Raw genomic sequence first — 11,617 nt, 5'->3', positions numbered from 1 at the left:
CCTCTTTGATTTCCCTTCTTCCTCACACATTTATTCAATTAGGAATTAATTTGTGAGTATCCTCTCTTCTTAGGATCCAAAACCTAGATTTGATCTCCAGTTAACAGCCCCAAACATCTATTTGACCTCGAACTTGTGCTAGTTTCTAGAGTAGGAAGACCTTGAAGGTTGACCTTTTGGACTAGGTGAACCCAGGTTGACCTCATCTAGATTAGGTTGATCCAAGTTGACCTAGTCTAGGAAAGGTTGACTTGGTCTAGGCTAGGTCAACCTAAATCAACCTAGTCCTAGAGCTTATGGCAATTCTAATCCTGGTGTTGTTTGACCCCTATGATAAAATCTCACTTGTGCAGTTGGCTCTTGTAGGGTTATTTCTTGACTATCCAAAAATATAATATAGAAGGACATCTAATCCCTCATTTTTACATGAGAAGAGCAAGGATAAAGCATATGTGGACACCCCAATATAGATTAGGGAAATCAAAAGGTGAAAGCAAGGGTTGGTTTCTTATTCTTTATTACAAACTAAGGTCATTATTTTTCAAAGTATTCAAAGGTGAATATATCAAACATGGATTTGCAAAGGGATCTCAAAAATGGTTAGAGTACTTTAGCCTTGGGGGCTTGGTATGATTTATACATCATACTTTAGATATGATTCTTTACACCTTCATATATTTATGTACAGGGACACTTACATGCTAGGGCTTCACTCACAGAGTAGATTCTTAGCATTTTAGCATATTTACATTATAGATCTACATATATAGGATACACACATACACACAATTTTTTTTATAATAGGTATTATTGGATGTGGAAATCACCAAAATTGGGGGTTGACTAAGAAGAACCCCTTTATAGGCACCCACACACACCAAACTTGTTACAAAATTGTAGGATATCAGCAAGAAGCTTACAAATCTAGAATCTACTCTTCGAGAGATTTCTGGAGAAGTTTGTTGCAAAGCCACCAGACTACATCAACTTGGTTGTAGGGTTCCCTTCCAAGTAAACCTAGATCTTTAGTTCCCTTTTATCGAGAGATTTGTGGGTTTTGTTCCTTTCATTGTTAAATTCCAAGATTGACAATAATTTTTTTTTAAAAAGATCCAGATCCATGACTTTTAGGTCTTAATTACATCTTCCAATGCAAATTTTAAGGTGATTACTTTACCTCTCACTTTCCCTCCTATCATATCTTTACTTTTAGATCTTTATTGGGCTATTTGTGTGTATTTCAGATCCACATTTGTCATATCTCTTGTTTACATTGCATGAAAGAGAACCTTGCTAAAATACTTCCTTGACAAGTCTCTAGATTTTTGTATTGGCATCCATTAATCCTCTTTGCATTTTCAATAATCAAATCTAGGGCTTTTTGAGAGTTATTCTTGGAAGCCCCTCTTTCTCTCGTATTGAATGGATTAGGGATAAAGTGTTAAACTTTCTTAGTCTTGTTTGCATTGCTATCATTAATGTCATTTCCCCCTCAAACACTTTATAGTTCTTACCGATGTATGTTTCACCTATATGTATTCATAGTCATGGTATTTTTAAGCTTGTTTCTTAGGAAAGAGTCTTTAGTTGAGATCTTCAGTTTAAGCACTAACCAATGCAATTCTTTTTAATTTTATGTTTTTGGTCTCTCAAACTCTTGAAGATGAACATTGAACATCTTGTTCAAGGTTCAATGTTCATAAGTTTTAGATTCTTCTTTTGTCAGGTCAGTTCAAGTTGGAGAGTCTTTTGTTCTCATAGATACTTTTTCTCAGTGTCAAAGTTGAACAACAAACTTCCTTGTTCAAATTTTATAGGTGCAATCATATCTCTAAATTTTGTTGTCTTGAGAGCATAGTTTCCAACATTTCTTGACTATTGAACTTGAACCTTGAATTATTTTTGTAGTTTAAAGGTTCATGTTCGCTTGGTCAAAAAATATTATTTCAGTAGTGGCACGTGCCCAAGAAAGTGGCAGTATGGAAAATATCTTTTCTTTATCAAGATCTATGGGAAATATATGTATTAATTGGGAGTTAATGGTAATGATGACAAGACATGTTTTGGCACATGTGGAGTCTGAATGAGCCTTTAATGATGGAAACAACTAGTACCTTCACAGATCTTGTTAGCCATTCAAATGCTTTTGATCCAGTTCTTATATTTTTAAAGAAGTTACCTCATTCTCATTCCTTTTATATTGTTGTGTTAAGAAAGGATTTGTCTTGTCTTATCTAGAGATACACAAAGGTAGCTTAAGCATTTCTTTTAGCAAATATTGCATGCACCCAACACGGTGAGTTTCTCACCTTTCCTTATCAGGCATTATTTCTTTTCTTTCATTATTTTAAGGGCTATGAATTCTTTTTTTCTTGCTTTTTTCTAGTTATCCCTTCTTGCAATGGCTATGTTTCATCCTAAATTACCTTAAAAGGTTAAGGAATGCATCATAAGTAGTGTCTTGTCTTATATTGAAGACACCTTCCTTGTAAAGGAAGACATGGGTAAGTTATTAGCTAGATTTTCAAACCCAAAGCCTGGGTCTATATCCCAGAAGGTTTTAGATAGTGGGTTGTTACAAGCATCTACCTTCCCTAAAGCCTTCCTTTGCCTAGAGTTAATCCTAGCATGTAGAGATATGTATGATGCAACTGAAAAGTGTATTTGTGCTTTCAATGGTGAGATTTTGGTATATGTTAATTGAATTGTTGTAATGGGTGCATTGAGGATCTCTCTACACAAGGTCTATGAAGATTCGACTATCAGCTCTTCCTACACACAGTTCTCTATAGATGTCGCTGAGTTTAATAATACAATTGCTAAAGTTCAGATTTTTAAATCTTAGAGAGGAGGTTCCTACCTTCCACATACATTAACCAAAGAGCACATGATTTATAAGGTTAAAGATGTCATAAAATTATTGAATAGGGTGAAAGGGAACCCCCATGCTTTCCATTGGGAGAAATTGATGTACTTTTTCATTCAAACTATTTTAGGGTAAGATAAGTTTATTGACTGGGTGGATATTATAGCAACTAGGCTTCAAGAGGAACTTTCTCAAGTTTTTGGAAGTTATAGCTTTTATATGTCCTCCTATTTGTTTTAGATCTTGGCCCATGGTAGAGAATTCAAGGGTTTACCTAACCTAGACTAGAATCAAAGCATGTTGATTTATGAATACTATTCCCTTTTGCAAAAGAGAAAGAACTCATAAGGTTTGAAAATAGTTCAAGATACCTTCTTGGCTAAATTGGTGTTTGAGCTTCAGGGAAAAGAGGATACAAGAACAAAAGAGGAAGCCACTCAACTAATTGACATTTATAGAAATTTCTTTACTTAGATCCCAAAGTTCACTTACCTAAGAGTTGGAGGGTATGAAGGAAAACCCCTAAGGTTGCCTCAACATTGTCTGGACCATTTTTTATTGATTAAAATATGTAGACAATAGGTTGAAGTAGAGAAAGGTTGTAAAACTTGAAAAGGCTCTAGCTACACATTCCTTGTTGAGGTTAGACATTACAGGTGCAAGACAATTCATGATGCCCTAAAGCTTAAGGCTGAAATTAAATCCATGAACCTATTGACCTATTCTACTAGATCTAACTTTGATAGCGAAGAATTTTCCCTAAAATATTCTAAGTTGGATTCATATACTCTTTAGGTCCCTCATCTAGAAGACTTTTGGGCTGACTGTCAAGATGATTTTGAGGTTAGGAGAAGGTTGTGTTTTATATTATCACTAGCCTAGATCAAATATTTTAATCTTTCACTAGATATCTTTGGAGTAGTTGAAGAAAGGAATGAAGAAAATGTTGACTCAACTTATATTGAATAGGTGGAGGCTTACTCTTTATTAGCAAGTGACTGGACCATACCAAAAGAATATGACTTGCATGCTAGAACCTTGCCCATCCTAACTAGAATAGAATAATGGATCTTAAACAAAAGGTAGTCAAAATCAATGACTCATAGTGTTAGTGTTCAAGAAGTCCTTGCTAGCCCTAGTTTTCCCATGGTTGTTCCTAATACTAATAAAGTTGTTCCCTCTCCCACTACAGGTAAACCAAAGTCAAGAGTTGAACTTGAACACCTTGTTCAAAGTTTAGTTCAAATCCCTCCTTTTGTCAAGTGGACTCAGTCTCATAGTAGAAATAAGAAGGAATAACCAAGCATTCTGAAGGAAACTTGTGACAAGTTAGTTACAATTGATCTTGAAATGGAGCAAGGGAATCAACAAGTGATGGAGGGAGCCAATACTCTAAGTTTAATGGTTCTCAATTGATCCCCTATTCTACAAACCCCTCCTCCTAAGGAAAATCCATCCATCCCTAATTGGTTCAACCTGTCTATGAGTAAGAAAAGGAGTATAGTTCCAACAACTCTTCCAGTAGGTGATATGGTAAGCAAATGTCTTAGAAAGACTTTTAAAACTAAGAAAGAAAAGATTGAGACTATACTAAATGTTGATGAGAATATAGGGCAACAGATAGTTGAAGTGATGAAGCCAATGGCCAACAAGATAATAGATGATGTACTTCCCCAGGATTATACAACAAAGAAAATAATAATTGGTCCTGCTTCCAAATCAATAGATATGAAAATATGGATTGCTAGAAATTGGAGGATTTCTCACCGCATATGGAAGGATTAGAGGGATAAAAAAGAACTAAAATAGTCCTTGTAAAAGATGGCTAAATATATTCATGAGATTCTATTGGTGTAAATAAGTATTTACTATTTACACTCTACTTAAATTTACTTAGGAGTTTGCATATTCATATAATTTTTCATGTAGACAAGATAGTTGTTTGCACTCCAATTGAGTACATGTTGTTTACTACATCTCTTTATGAGATACACCTTTTTATTCTTATCATCTCATTGTTGCACATACATTCATGCACAATGGAGGATAATCCACTCTTGATGGACATGTGCCTAGTTGTGATGATTTCCTCTTTGCTAACTCCTAGTCATTCTAGTTGCCTTTATATACAAGGCTCTTCTATGATGTATTCATCCAATAATTTGATATCAATTCTTATTTGATCATCATTTGTCTCTCTTTTGCTATCTACCGAGCTTCTTGATCTTGGCATTGAATTATTTCCTTAGGAAAATTCTTACATGGTATCAGAGCCATAAGAGTTTCATTGCATAGCCATTGGAGATTTTTTTTGTAGATCAAGATTGGACCTTGCTGGTGCAAATTAGATGTTGATATTGCATTCAAAAGGTCAAAAACCCCCAAATAGACTTTTGTTTCATCAAAATCAGACATTTGAGGTGAAATCTAGAGTCATTTGATTTTTGGACATGTGATGGCGGCAATTCAAGAAAAATAATTATAGAGGTGATTTTCAACCAGCAATATCTCCCTCATACAGACTCCTTGTTTTGAGCAATATTTTTTTGTTTTGGGGTAGAATTTTATGAACTACACATTGGTGCAAGTTGTTTTGATCTCTATTCCTGATTTTAAAAAAAATTTGTCAATCCCAATTTTTACAACTTCAGAGGTTTCGTTCGGGCTCATATGGACACATATTTAGGTGCTATTTTTTTGAAAGTGCATATTTTTTTGTCTACTTTCTAGATTTGGTCTCAGTTTGGAGTAATTCCGAGTAGACATAGTACTTTCAACATTTAGTCATTTTTGGACTATTTTGGAACTTGTAATTAATTAGATCATTGAGAGGTCTTGTCTTATCTTTTTGAGCCATATATAGCTTCATATTTTTAGTTGTAAATATATAAAACCAAAGTTCCACTTTGGCCCAAAATTGACAAGTGGCTATTGTACTTGCAATAAATATAAAGTGCCAAACCATCTTTTTTTGGGGTGGGGATTCTTTGATTGAGTGAAAAGGGGGGGTGTGTCTTGTGTTCTTCCATCTCCTTGATATTGTGCTCTTTCCTTTGCATTATGGGTCCTTTTTCTAAATTAACAACACATAATTATGCTACTTGGAAAGAAAAGATAAAGGGACCATTAGGTTGAAAAGGTTTACTACATTGTGTAGCTGGTGCTGCAAAGAAATTTGATGATGATGCTGATGAGTCTCGTAAAGAAGACTGGGAATCAAAACAAGAAATGGCCTTAGGAACCTTGCTAAACAATATCTTAGATCCTGTCAAATATCAAGATAAACTTGAAACATTGTATGGGATAGTAGATGAAGATATGGCCTACACTATTGAGGAGAATCTTCTCAAATTGGATCCTAGGAATTTTGACACCATCAAAGATTATCTTAACCAAGTAGACATGTATAGGGCACAACTTAAGAATTGTGGTGAACCCATCAAGGATGGAAAGTTGATCAAACATGTGATGACTCATCTTCCTCCTAAATATGTGACTTTTGTTTCAATTTATAATACTCACAAGTTAATGATGGGAAATGCCTTCACTAATCCTTCATTTGAGTCATTTTTAGGAATGTTGGTCTTAGAACATGAAATGTTAGTGAGTATAGGAACTCTCCATTCTTCCAATTCCAAAGCCTTGGTAGCTAATAAAGGGAATGAAGGTGGTAGAAATTGCAACAAAAAGAAAAAGTAGTGGAAGGCTAAGCCACAAGATGACACACAAAAATCTTCCTCTACACATCAATCTACATCCTTGCATTAATCTTCATTCACACAAAAATCTTCCTCACAACAAGGCAAGTCTTTTTCCAAAAACAATAAGAAGGGGAACAACTTCAACAAAAGGGAGAAGAAAACTTGTGCCTATTATAAGAAGAATGGTGATGATGAACATGAGTGTAAGGATAAGAAAACTAATGAGTTGCTAAACATAATGAGGAAACCTAAAATTGATATGCCAAATGCCTATAAGGACAAGGGATCCTCATCCACTTCAAAAAGTAAGGGACAAGCTTTTGTAGCAAGCACAACTAATTCTAAGGAATGGGTTATTGATTCAGGAGCTACACATCATATGGATGCTTCAACGGAGAATTTTTCCTCTTTGAGATCATCACATGTACCTTACATATATGTGCAAAATGACACACAAGTGGAAGTTGAAGGAAAAGGGAATGTTGAGTTGGATAATGGAGTTTTCAAGGTTATTCTTCATGTTCCCAACCTTAGCACCAACCTCCTTTTAATCTACCAAATAAATCACTATGGATGTGGAAACAAAGTGGAGTTCCTTCTTGATTCAATTGTGATGAAAAACCTAAAGGATAATTCTATGGCGGCAATTGGAAAGACTAAGTATGATACAAGAATTTATTCTTTTTCTCATTTTGTGCCTAAGTCCACTTCCCTTGCCTTGTTGACCCACTCAAATTCACAAAGTAAACTATGGCATGAGAGGTTTGGACATCTCAATTATTTCTACCTTCAAAAACTTAGCAACAAGGATATGGTCATAGGTCTACCTCAAGTTAAGTATTCAGAGGGTGTATGTACAGGTTGTGAAGCAGGCAAGCATCCTGAAGAGAAGTTTGAAAAGGGGAAGTATTGGAGAGCTATTGTTGTTCTTGAATTAGTTCATAGTGATATACCTGGCCCATTTCTAGTGCCATCATTTGGAAAGGCTCACTATGTTCTCACATTCATTGATGACTTTTCATGCTACACTTGGAACTTCTTTCTTGCTCATACAAGTGAAGTGTTTGATAAGTTTATCACCTTCAAAGCTCAAGTTGAGAAGAAATTAGGGAAAGCCATCAAGATTATTCAAATAGATAATGGAAGGGAGTATGTGAACTCAAGGCTTATAAAATTTTGTACTCATTAGGGTATTGATCTTCAACATCCAGTCGCATACACTCCACAACAAAATGTTGTTGTTAAAAGGAAGAATAGAACCCTTGAGGAAATGACCACTTCTATGCTACAACATAAGTCTCTAGATCAATTTTTTTGGGCAAAAGCTATGTGTTATGAAAATTACATCCAAAATAGAAGTCCCCATAAGGCCTTGGATGGAATTACACCTTTTGAGGCTCGATGTGGAAGAAAACCAAGTGTAAAACACTTTAAAGTTTTTGGGTTTTCAACATGGACAAGGATACCTCCATAAAAAAGGAAGGCATTAGAACCTCAAAGTAAATCGTGTATATTTGTTGGATATCTTGACCATCTCAAGGCATACAAACTCATGGATCTAGAGACACATGAAATATTATTTGAGAGGAGTGTTCACTTTGAAGAAACTTGTCCAAGTGTGGCTTCTTCAACTCCTCCTTCATAGAAAGTGATGATAGTGACTTGCAAGATGACATTCCTTCAACTTTGACTCATAGGACACCAAATTTGTAGGGTCCACAAATAGTTGAGGATATTACTTCTTCTTCTTCCACTAGACCTTGTTGGACATAACGAACACTTGATTCAATAGGTTCATTGGTGGGGAATCCTTTAGATACTAGGAGGACAAGGGCACATCACAAATCATTTCCACATGCATATATTGCCATTGCTTCTGATCCACAATCATTTAAGGAAGCATCAGGCATTCCTAAATGGGACAAGGCCATGAAGGAAGATATAACTCTTTAATGAAAAGCAACACTTGGGACTTAGTTCCTCTTCCTAAGGGAAGAAAATTGGTTCGATGTAAGTGGATCTATTGGACCAAGTTTGCAGTGGATGGAAGTGTGAATAAGTATAAGGCTAGACTTATTGCCAAATGTTTCTCATAGGTTCTTAGTATTGACTATACTAAGAACTTTGCACCAGTAGCTAAGTTGAACTCCATTCATTTGACACTAGCTATTTCTATAGCTCATGGTTGGGTTGTACATCAGATGGATGTGAAGAGTGCTTTCCTCAATGGGTATGTTCTTGAAGAGATCTATATGGAGCAACCTCATGGATTCATACAAGATTTTACTATGGTTTACAGGTTGAGGAAGTCTATCTATGACCTTAAGCAGGCTCCTAGGGCTTGGTATGCCAAGTTAGATTCCTTCCTAATCTTAGCACAATTCACCAGGTGTCATTCAGATTTGAATGTCTACATTCTTCGGAGGAATGACTCACACTTGATACTCATGATTTATGTAGATGACTTGATCATTACAAGAAGTAATTCATCCATCATTGCCAGTGTTAAGACTTCTTTGCATGATGGATTTTCTATGATAGAATTGGGTTTACTTCATTATTTCCTTGGTATTGAGATCACACAGTCTTCAGTTGGGATCAAAATTTCTCAACCCAAGTATGCTCTTGATTTACATTCTCACTTTTGCATGAGTGATTGTAAGCTTGCACCTACTCCCTTTATTTTAGGTGTTAAGTTAGAGGCCAAGTGTTACACTCCACTTGTATATGCTACATTGTACAGACAGTTGGTTGGGAGTCTCATTTACTTGACACATACACACACTGACATATCTTTTATAGTTGGCATGGTTTCTAGCTTCATTCAAGAGCCACATGAGCTTCATTAGAAGGCCACCCAATGCATCTTGCACTATATACAGGGTGCTAGACTTTAGTTGGTTGGATACAGAAACTTAGACTATGCATGAGATCTTGAGTCCTGCAAGTCTACTTCAGGTTACATATTTCATCTTGGTTTTGGCCCCATTTGTTGGTAGAGTAAGAAGCAAAATACTATTAATCTTTCTTTGATTGAGGCTGAGTATTGAGGGATTGTTACTATAGATAGAGAGGCTATATGGCTATGACATATCCTAAAGGAGTTTGAGTTCAACTTTCCACAGTCTACAATCATTTATTTTGATAATTAGAGTGCTATTAACATCTCAAAACATCCAGTTCAACATCAATGGACCAAACACATTGAGGTTCATATGCTCTACATTAGAGAGCTAATACATGAGTAGGTTATTGAGTTGAGGTATTTTTGTACAGTAGAGCAAGTTGCTGACATCTACTCCAAACCCTTCACTAAGGTCAAATATATCCATTTGTGAGATCTCTTGGGGGTAAATGATATCTTAGTAAGGGGAGTCACTTGACTTCTCTCTTCTTTTTTATGGGAGGGATATTTTCCTTACATGAGGTTTTTCCCATGTGGTTTTCCCTCTTTCTTCAATTTATGAGAGATTGCATTACATATTTTTTGCCCTTGTAGTTTGTACATGGGTACCTAACATGGCCTAGTAGCCCAGACCCATCATGTATTTTCATCTAGCTTTTGTCAGCTTAAGTACATTTCCCTAAGTTGCACTTAAGGGGGGGTTTTGGTGTAAATAAGTATTTATTATTTACATTTTACATAAGTTTACTTAGGTTAATGCTTTAGCATATTAGTTGTCATGTATATACCTAGGAGTTTGCATATTCATATGAGTTTTCACGTAGACAAAACAATTGTTTGCACTCCAATTGAGCACATGTTTTCTACTACATCTCTTTATGAGATACACCTTTGTATTCTTATCCTCTCATTGTTGTAAGTAGATTCATGCACAATGGAGGATAATCCACTCTTGGTGGACATGTGCTTAGTTGTGATGATTATCTCTTTGTTGACTCCTAGTCATTCTAGTTGTGTTTATATACAAGGCTCTTTTATGATGTATTCATCCAATCATTTGATATCCATTCTCATTTGATCATCATTTGTCTCTCTTGTGCTATCTACTGAGCTTCTTGCTCTTGGCATTGAATTATTTCCTTAAGAAAATTCTTAAAGATTCAAAATCCAAATATAGAGGCTTTGCCAATTGCTATTATCATTTTGCCCTTTAATAAAAAAAACTATTAAACAGGTTAAGAGAGACCACTCTATTTCTCAAGCCTCTGGTGAATGGTTGAATATAGTTCATACCTAGGAAACTAGTTATTTCTCTCACTTTACTAACACTAATGCAAGAGCTAACAAGTTGGTGACCACTCTGAAATCAGAAATGAATTCCTAGGAATCTAAGAAGATCAAGTGAGATGAATACATCATTGAAATTTTAGAGGTTCAAGAATATGGAATAGACAATTTCTTGGCTGAGAATTTAGAGGTAAAATTTGATATTGATTTTCTTTTCATTTCCAAGGCTAGTTTAGAATGGAGAAATATAATGATCAAACAAGGATTAGAGGAATGCTCTGAGTTGCTAAAAGAAGTGGGGTGTTTGAAGGACATCCTAATAGCTAACATCAAGTGCATCGATGTTAAGATAATGGATAATAAGGACCAAAATGATAAACCCCCAAAGGAAGTGGAGATGGCTTTCTTCTCTAAGGTGGAGTTACTAAAATAAATAAGCGAGGTCTTTGTTAAAGACTTAACCATCATATCCATGGTGGATTCCATGATGATCATCTACATAGATCATTTAGTGGTACCAGATAAAAAGTTTGATCATCTATAGGATCATGAAGATGTGGAAACTTTGACAAGAGTAGCTTGGCGTCCTACAACAACAAGAACTAATCAATTTTCTTGCAGCACATAAGGCCTAGAAAGAAGCTGGTGGTGATTTCTCTAACTCCTAAGATCTCCATGATGACTTCCATGATACAACTAGAGTTTAGAAGATGATCGTGAGGCCACATGCTTTAATTTCTGATTTTCTTTTAGTTTACACTTTAAAATTGAGTTCTGTTTAAGCAATTGGTAACTCCTTAGGGAGTTAGTTTTAAAATTGGTTTGAAAAACCCTATGTGGCTATACATACTTTTTTTT

Source organism: Cupressus sempervirens, chromosome 3, assembly GCF_028749045.1.
Source record: "Cupressus sempervirens isolate cs-2001-9-10 chromosome 3, ASM2874904v1, whole genome shotgun sequence".
In the NCBI taxonomy this organism is placed as follows: Eukaryota; Viridiplantae; Streptophyta; class Pinopsida; order Cupressales; family Cupressaceae; genus Cupressus; species Cupressus sempervirens.
The sequence above is the reverse complement of the archived record's forward strand: the minus strand, read 5'-3'. Positions refer to the sequence as shown.